The 9,245-nt window shown below is 50.8% G+C and overlaps 1 long non-coding RNA gene across 1 annotated transcript; it reads left to right on the forward strand.

Annotated features, from left to right (window-relative positions):
- Positions 1-3,754: 3,754 nt before the first annotated feature.
- LOC133254289 (uncharacterized) lies at positions 3,755-8,041 on the forward strand. Its single transcript, XR_009738636.1, has 3 exons — positions 3,755-5,101; positions 5,295-5,739; positions 6,942-8,041. It is a non-coding gene; the product is annotated as an uncharacterized LOC133254289 (long non-coding RNA).
- The last annotated feature ends 1,204 nt before the right edge of the window (positions 8,042-9,245 follow it).

The following is a 9,245-nucleotide window of genomic DNA, read 5'->3' on the forward strand; positions in this document are numbered from 1 at the left end:
TCTCTCAGTATTCCCCCAGGTTTTTATAAGCAAGAAAAACCTAGTTATTAAAAAACAACAAAAGCTCATTATTTGACTTTGATGTTTAGAGGAAACAATCACTTTAAGTTACTAATTCCTTCATGGTTACCAAAAACCTCAGAAAACTTCTCAAAATCATGTTGTTTCCTGTGTTTGTATTTTACCATTGTCAAATACCTCATCTCCTAAGAAACGAGCATTCCCTCTATCTAATCTGATACTTTTGTTAATAGAACAATGAGACAAAGCATATGAAAATGCTTTGACTACTGTTGCTCAGTAACCAAAACTTGCATAGGACACCCTCAGGATGAACAGGAAGAGTCCTCATTCTGTCCCGATAACTGGTGCAGCACTTAGGAGAGGACCAGTCGAGCCACAGCCTGGCTTTGCTCAGCAGCACTTAGCATCTTTAATTACTTCGCTGCACGAGAACGATAAAACGTGACCAAGGTGAGATCAAGCCATAGAATTTCTCCTTGCAAAAAGTGAACGTCCGCTATTTTTGATATTTAATTACCCTTTAAAATATGTTTCAAATTTCTGTAAGGTACTACTGAAAAAGCAGCAACTTAGCTGATAAATGAACCACGTTTCTTCCTTGCCCGGAGGACTTTGCAGAGATGAGGTGATCCTGGAGGTGAGCTGATGCTCACAGAAGGCCAGGTCCTCCCTGAGGGTGGGGAGCGAAGGCCACACACGGAGGCACAGAACTATTTAGGTGGAACCTCGGATCAGCCACTGAACAGCTGTGCAGACCCGGGCAAGCACCTCCCTAGAACTGCCTACCGCCTACTCACGCAGGTCCCTGTGCGATCCCCTCACCTCCCTGCAGGCCCACTGCCCATTCACCACTCGGGCTCCCTTGGGGCTCAGTCCCACCACGGAGCTGATCCTCCTACCTGAGGACTCGCCCCCAGTATTCAGCATCTCCCACCACCAGCGTATAAGCCCCACAGGGACGTGCAGTGATGCACCCCAAGCTCTCAGACCAGAGGCGGCAGGTTCGGATTTTGTAGGTGGATGCCCATGGTCACCATGGGGACAAGCTCAGAGGGGCCCAGTGCAGGGCGGTGCTCCACATCCCTGACCTGCAGTGGCCAGTGGCATCCAGCCCGTCCCTCTTTGGGCAAACATCCTCACTTCCCCACACCCACGACGTGAGAGCAAAGCCCCAAATCTGCACCCCGCAGGGACTGACACAGGGTCACCCAAGACGGACTCCCCCCATTATTGCCTGCGGGCTGGATAACCACTCTCACCAAAGCCTGCTTCCTCAGCCTTTCCTCCCATTCTTTCAATGTTTTAAAAAGTGAAGTCTAATTCACTTGCACGCATGCTAAGTCGCTTCAGTCCTGTCCAAGTCTTTGCCACCCCATGGACTGTAACCCGTCAGTCTCCTCTGTCCATGGGATTCTCCAGGCAAGGATACTGGAGTGGGCTGCCATTCCCTCCTCCAGGGGATCTTCCTGACCCAGGGATCGAACCTGCGACTCTTATGTCTCCTGCATCGGCAGGCAGATTTTTTACCACCACCTCGGAAGCCCATAACTAACTTACACTCCTATAATATTGTATGTACTAGTTGAAGGTGTACAACATAGTAACTTTGTATTTTCACACATTAGGAAAGGATCACCAGGTCAGTCTAGTTACCCTCTGTTGCCACTCAAAGTTGTTCCAATGTTAATGACTGTATTCATCAGCAGACTCCTTTATTTTAAGCTGGAGGTGTGGGCCTCTGAGTCCCCTCACCGATGGCACTCCCCCAACTTCCATTCTTTTCAGATCCCTCAAGCTTCTCAGAACTCTTTTTTGCTCAAGTTGAGGCAGAGTTAGCTTTTATTTTAGAAACCAAAGAACTAAAAATAGCTTTTGCTTCCTCTATTTCCTTATTGAGATGCTCTTATGGATTGCGAAAACCAAACTTAAAAAGTTGCTTGTTTTTATTTAATAACTGAACTGAGTAGTTACCTACCACCCAGAGAAACCTCAGCTAGTCATTTGGAAGAGCTGGAAGTTAGCAGGGCAGCCCCACGCTTCAGAGCGCAGAAGCTGCCCGGTGGTGAGCTGCAGATCACCCCTAGTGGAAGCCGTGAAACAGAAATTCAAGTGTTCATTCTAGCAGGATCTGATACCAAAGAAATAATGTCCAAATCCCCCTGTCCTTCCCAGCGCCTCACTCACATCACAGTCCTGTTAGCAAGGGGGACATCAAATTCTTTCCTGCTACCCCATTGAAAAATCGTCAGGTCACAACTTTACCAGGCTGTGTGTGTGTGTGTGTTAGTCACTCAGTCGTGTCTGACTCTCCGTGACCCCATGGACTGCAGCCTGCCAGGCTCCTCTGTCCGTGGGATTCTCCAGGCAAGAGTACTGGAGTGGGTTGCCATTTCCTTCTCCAACCTTATCAGGCTACTTAATAGTTTATGTAAAAATGGATATAAAAGATTATTGAAGAATGGGATTTCCCTGGTGGTCCCTGAGATTAAGAATCCACCTTCCAAACCTAGGTGTCCATCAACAGATGAATGGATAAAGCTGTGGTACATATATACAATGGAATATTACTTGGTCATAAAAAGGAACACACTGGAATCAGTTCTGATAAAGTAGATGAACCTAGAGCCTATTATACAGAATTAAGGAAGTCAGAAAGAGAAAGACAAATATCGTATATTAGTGCCTACGTATGGAGCCTAGAAAGATGGTGCTCATGGACCTGTGTGTAGGGCAGCCACAGTGTCGTATCTGCACTGGTGTTTAATTCCAAGCACATATACCGAAGTGTGCAGTGCTTAGTCACTTGTCATGTCCAACTCTTTCTGATGTAGCCTGTCAGTCTCCTCTGTCTGTGGGATTTTCCAGGCAAGAATACTGAGTGGGTTGCCACACCCTCCTCCAGAGGATCTTCCTGACCCCAGGACTGAACCCAGGTCTCCAGTGTTGCAGGTGGATTCTTTACAGTCTGAGCCACCAGGGAAGCCCAACACATTAAATACTTCTGTTTAACTCTTACTTCTTTGCTTGAAGAAAACAAGAAGAGGGAAGACAAGAGAGAATGAATCTTTCTGACCAAGATCACGTGACCACTGGGCAACTCCTTTTCTCTTCTGTTCTTATCTGACTTTTTTTGGTTGTTGTTGTTAAATTACAAACGAGGCGGGGAAATCTAGTATCTCTATTTATTGCAAATTACAAAATTTGTACTTGACCGCAAACTTTTATGATATACTAAGTTTTTTGATAAAGGAAAAGCCAAATGAATAGGATCCTGGAGTCAAATTAGTTGATACAGAAATAAACTAGGTTTCTACAGAAGCTGGGGCTTGTGGAGACCGTGCTCATGGATGGTTTCCACGGTGGCTTTAATCCACGCACTCAGCTGTGTACTCTGACTCGCCCTTCATTGTGGTCTTGCTATTTTAAGACTCATTATTTGACCAAGACACAGAGCGATTTCTGAATGAAAGCGATCACTTCCTTGATTTGGGTTTATCGTGCACCAAAGGGCCCCTTATTTGGTGCAAACGAGCTGGAAGAGAGCCTCTCAGATCCTTCCAGCCGGCAGTCCTGAGGGGAGGAGGGGAAGGATGGAAGGTGCCTCCAACGAGCTGGGCCCTCAGTTCTCCTGACGGAAGTAAAGTCAGTAAAGCCAGCATGGGGCAGTGGCGGGGTGGAGAATCTCAGTGAACCGGAAGTAAAGCCAGCATGGGGGAAAGAATCTCGTGAACCGGAAGTAAAGCCTGCGTTGGGGAAGAACCTCAGTGAACCGGCGTGTCCCTGGAAAATCCGGGGTTGGTGGGTGTTGCAACGCTGTGACTCCGCATCTCCCTCCCACCCGGAATGGGATGATGGTGATGCTGGCTCTTCCCCACGAGTGTAGACGTGGGGAGGCCCCCAGGAAAGCACAGCCAGGGCCGCTGCTCAAACAGCCGGCTCTCTGGCACTTCGCCTTCAGGAGACAAAGGACAATGGCTCCCAGTGGCCATTAGTACGGTCGCCCTACGTGGCTGGGGCCGGGGTCCCTTTGATTCACACCAGTAACCATCAAAGTCTTTTAGTGGGTAAATGAGGGAGTCTCTTCAGATGAATGTTTTTAATAAGCTTTAAATTTTTTTTCATTTGGCTTCAATTTTTTTTTTAATTTCACAAAATTGCAGTACCCACCCAGCAGAAAGATAAGAGCAAACTGGAGGTCGCCTGCAGAAGGCTGGAGGAACAAAGTTAGGGTTCATCCTGGGGACACGGACTCCTAACTTCTTCTTTAAAAATCTGGTACCTTTGATCTCTGGTACACAATGAGCTTGGGTAATTTAGTAATTTTTAAAAATCTGATTAAGGAAAGTTGTGACTGAGTCTTCCTCTTGCGTGATGCCTGATGTTCAGCTGATGCAGGGGAATCCCTGACTATATTACATACCTATCCAGGACGGCGGACAGGACACAGGGCAGCTTCCAGGTCCTTCTAGCACCAGCTCAGCGCAGCCCACTAGAGCACACTGCTCCCAGCTCAACGATATCGAAGAGCAAGTTTTCTTCGTGGACCCGTCCACGGTTCCTGAAAGACCCCTGGGCATGTCCCCCCACAGTGCCAGCATACCACGTGCCCTAGGTGGACATCCCTGGGACCCAGCACTGGGGCTCCTGATCTCGTGAAGGAGCCAGTAATACCAATCAAAGTCAGCAGTCATGTTCTGGAACAGCGGCGTCCACGGCCCCAGCTGAACGGGCAAGACCTGCTTTCTCTGCAGCTCAGGGTGGGGTGTTAGTGATCCTTCACAGTTAAGGACAGTCTGGGCTCTGAGGTACAGCTGGCCTGACTGTGCTGCTATGGAGAAGGACAGGGCCGCTCAGGACCGTCCACCACCCAGCTGGTGGGACCGTGTCCGTGCGTGTGGGGCGTCCATGTTCCAAGGCGGGCACCCCACCAGCAGGCAAGCATGGAACTTCTGGTCAAACGTCTCCATGAGCTGGGTTCCAATGTGTGTGCGTGCGCATAGTCACTCAGTCGTGCCTGACACTTTGCAACCCCGTGGACTGCAGCCCACAGGGCTCCTCTGTCCATGGAATTCTCCAGGTAAGAATATTGGAGTGGGTTGCCATGCCCTCCTCCAGGGGATCTTCCCAACCCAGGGATCAAACCCAGGTCTCCCACATTGCTGGTGGATTCTTTACCATCTGAACCACCAGGGAAGCCCAGTCTTATGTTCAAATGTATGTTTGAACAATGATGTCGAGATACTGACTTGGGTTTGTTTCCTTAAAAACAGACTCGGTGTTTTCCATGGAGAGGTACCAGAACTCTCTGAAACCTCAGAGAGTTTGCTCACACCAAGAAGACGAGGACAAGGGAGGTTTTGGAGGTGGCTGGTCTGTATACTGCCCAGGAGGGTGGGCCAAGGGGACCTTGGGCACATTACAAAGCCCACCCCCAGCGGCTTCATCCCCCTCTCTGCTCACCAGTTTTCTCCTGCCCCTTCCCAGGGCTGGCAGACACGACATCGCCAGTGGGCACAGCTGACCAATCTTCCTATCCCATCTCTCCTGGTCCTGCAGTCCCTCTACCCCCCACCTTCTCTGATGCCTCTCACTCTTCCCTGTGCTGGGAGAAAACCCCACATTTGTTCTGGAGCAAACAGGCCGCCTCTGGTTGTACAGCTATGTGAAGAGTTACGCACATCTCAGGGCAGAGCTAGAATCTTCGCAACACTGACAGTAAGTGCCCACGAAGGACTCGTCGATGGGCAGCTGCAGGGTAACTGGGCAACGGGCTGACTGCAGCTCTTCCCATCTCATTTACTGCCTTTTAAAATACTTATTTATTGTTTGGCTGCATTGGGTCTTCCTTGCGGTACGCAAGATCGTTCCTGGCAGTGCATGGAGTCTACTTGTGACATGCGGGCCTGGTTGTTCCCCAGGATGTGGGCTCTTAGTTCCCAGACCAGGGATGGAAGTCACGTCCCCTGCTTTGCAAGGCAGAGTCTTAACCACTAGACCACCAGAGACGGTCCCCTCACTTACTTCCCTAATGAGGCTCTCCTGGTGATTCTAGAACGAAGGTCAGAGCAGCTAGACTTCAAGGCACCGCTCACATGATCACAGCTCCGTTTTTGCCCGGATGTCTGCTCTTTTCTTTTCCACTGGTGAGGGGTCCCCTCCCTTTGTGCTTCATGTTTAACATTTTGAGGACATTTTTCTCAACTATGGTCAAATATCCCATTGTTAGTGGAAGAGTAGTGTAATCTCTGCCGGGAGCTACCAGACTCTGAGCATAGACAGGCGTCCTTGAGACAGTGCCCCTGACTTTCAGACATGCCTTCTGAGCAGACAGAAAGTGAGGAAAGAAAGTGGAACAATCTCTGCGATTCGGCTTCGACTGCAGGGCCCTGGTGCCCACCAGCCAGCCTCTTGGGACAGCTGTGCTTTATAACAAGCATGAAGTCATCTTTGTCTGTCACTGACCCTCCCACCACCCGCAGTGTTTCTCTGCAGGCCCTGGGACGGCACAGCAGTGGGTACTGGCTGTGCTTGGTTGTGAATGGGCCCATTGTTGGAAGTCCCATCCCCACCACTGAGAGATTGTTTCAGAACTCTCTGGCTCTGTTGTCTCAGCTGGTATAGCCTCAGGGTCAGTGGGGTCATGTTCAGGGGTCTGAGCCCTATGAGTGCAAACACCACGTCACCACATGCCAGGCCAGGTCCCCCGCCTGGAGCTCCCATCACCTAGGTCCAGAGCGGGAAGTGGGGCAGACAGTGACCAATGAGGTCACTGTGAACGTGGGGAGCTGGGATGGGCCAGGCCCTGGGCTCGGGCACTGCCAGCCAACCTGCATCATTGTGCAACCCCTGGACACCGCTAGTGCCCCTTGGGGTCACCCAGTCTCCTCCAGTGTCTCTCTGCTTTCTCCTTTACCCAGAAACTTAGTTTCCCTAAGAGCACCTTCTCGGCAAGTCCCTGGGACAAGGCTTCCATCCTGGAGACCACGTCACGCCTTCCCAGCCCTGGGTAACACACTGGTGAGTCTCAGGTGACTCTCTAACCCTCAGGAGCATCGTAACTTGGAGGGTGCTGGCCCCTCCACCCATGAAGTGACAGTGACGAGTCCACATTGGGAGATGTCTGGACAGACTTCCCAGGATGCTGCCCCGAGGATGTGGGACATAGCATCTGGGGGGTGGGGGAGGGTGGGCTCCCCTCCCTCCCCCACCCCAGCACCGTGGAGCCTGGATCCGCTGGGCACTGGCCACAGTTCGGTTGCTGCCACTCACACCTGAGTGCTTGGGCCACATCACGGGCCCCCTTCTGTCTGTAAAATTGACCAGAGAGCGTCATCCAAATCGATGGTGAATGCAAGTGCTCTGAAAAGAAGGCTAGTCTTGGTATCAGTGGGGCTCCCCGGTGGCACAGTGGTAAAGAGCCCGCCTGCCAATGCAGGGAACACAGGAGACCTGGGTTCGATCCCTGGGTCAGGAAGATCCCCTGGAGGAGGAAATGGCAACCCACTCCAGTATTCTTGCCTGGGAAATCCCATGGACAGAGGAGCCTGGCAGGCTACAGTCTACATAGTCACAAAGAGTCGGACTGACTGAGCATGCGCACACACACTCGTTATCAACACACTAAAAAGGGCAGAGAGCAGGGACCAGGGCAGAGACTAAACCCAGAGGCTCCACAGAGACCGCAGCCTGTTGTGGGGGGGGAGTGGGCCGTGGGACTCCCAGGGGCGAGGGCATGGGAGCGGCCCCTCGCTGTGAACGACGTGGCCTTGCAAACCAGGCTCTCCCAGTAAAAGGGAAGCAGTTTTCCCAACGTATTTGCGACTGTGTGCTGGACGCTTTCTGTTTATCCTTTGCTTAAGGAAACAGGCAAAATCCTCCTTGCGTCCAAATGAATCGCAATGCAAAATAAAAAAACATTTATGCCTCACACATGCAAATATCAGCTGTTCTGTCTGGCAAACTAGATATTGACCTCGGAAAGGAAATGTTTCTGAAACAACACAGAGAAAACCTCAGCTGGTGCCTGTTCCCACCAGCACTGTCGGCAGTGGCTGGGAAAGCTGTTACTTCGATTCTGCCTGCCCCTGGTTTGACTGATTGCCCTTTTAAGATCTGTAGGATTGCAGTTAAATTTCCCCTAATTCCTGATCTTGACAGTTTGTGGTTTTTTTCTGTCTTTCTTTTTTCATGATCAGTCACAACAGGTACCACTCGTTTTAACTAATCTCGTGTGCTAAGTTGCCAGTCGTGTCCAGCTCTTTGCGACCCCATGGACTGTAGCCCGTCAGGCTCCTCTGTCTGTGGGATTCTCCAGGCAAGAATACTGGAGTGGGTTGCCATTTTCTTCTCCAGGGGATCTTCCAGACCCAGGGATCAAGCCAGCATCTCTTTCATCTCCTACATTGGCAGGCAGGCTCTTTTAGCTCTAGGGTCACCTGGGAAGCCCAACTAATCTTTAAAAAGAAGCAACGTAAGACTTCGTGAGTTTTCTGTGCTGTTAGTGTCCTATTTTGTTGATTTCTAGTGTAGGGCTTCCTGATAGCTCAGTTGGTAAAGAGTCACCTGCAATGCAGGAGACATAAGAGATGCTGGTTTGATTCCCTGGCTTCAGAAGATCCACTGGGGAAGGGATAGGCTACCCACTCCAGTATTCCAGCCTAGAGCATTCCATGGACTAGAGTCAGACATGACAGAGAGACTTTCACTCACTCGCTCAGTGTGATCTTTATCCACAAAAGATTTTACACCTATACTCCATGGAAAAGTTGGTTCCATGGAAAACCCACTGAGGGAGGCACTTGGAAGTGGCCCCTTGTGAGGGCCCTCCCCAGGCGGTCACCCGTGCACCCCTCCACGCTCACTAGATCCCTCGTGTGAAGGTTAAGAACTTGAACGCGGGGGCCTGGTGATGAGGGCAGCTCAGCAGCTGTGTGCTGGTGTGAGAGGCTCACCCCTTAGGACTCACTGTCTACACCTACAAATAGAGGGAAGGCAGCACCGCCTCCCAAGTGGGTCCCCTACACGCAGAGACACCCGTGGGGGCCCTTCCTAGATTTCCGGGGACGCCCAGGCCCCAGCTCTGATACTCCTGCAGGCTTCCTCCAGGTAGGAACGACTGTGGGCACTTCAGGCATCTTTTGCATCAGGTGGCCAAAGTATTGGAGTTTCAGCTTCAGCATCAGTTCTTCCAGTTAATATTCAAGACTGATTTCCTTTAGGAT

This window comes from Bos javanicus, chromosome 9 (genome assembly GCF_032452875.1).
Source record: "Bos javanicus breed banteng chromosome 9, ARS-OSU_banteng_1.0, whole genome shotgun sequence".
Classification (NCBI taxonomy): Eukaryota; Metazoa; Chordata; class Mammalia; order Artiodactyla; family Bovidae; genus Bos; species Bos javanicus.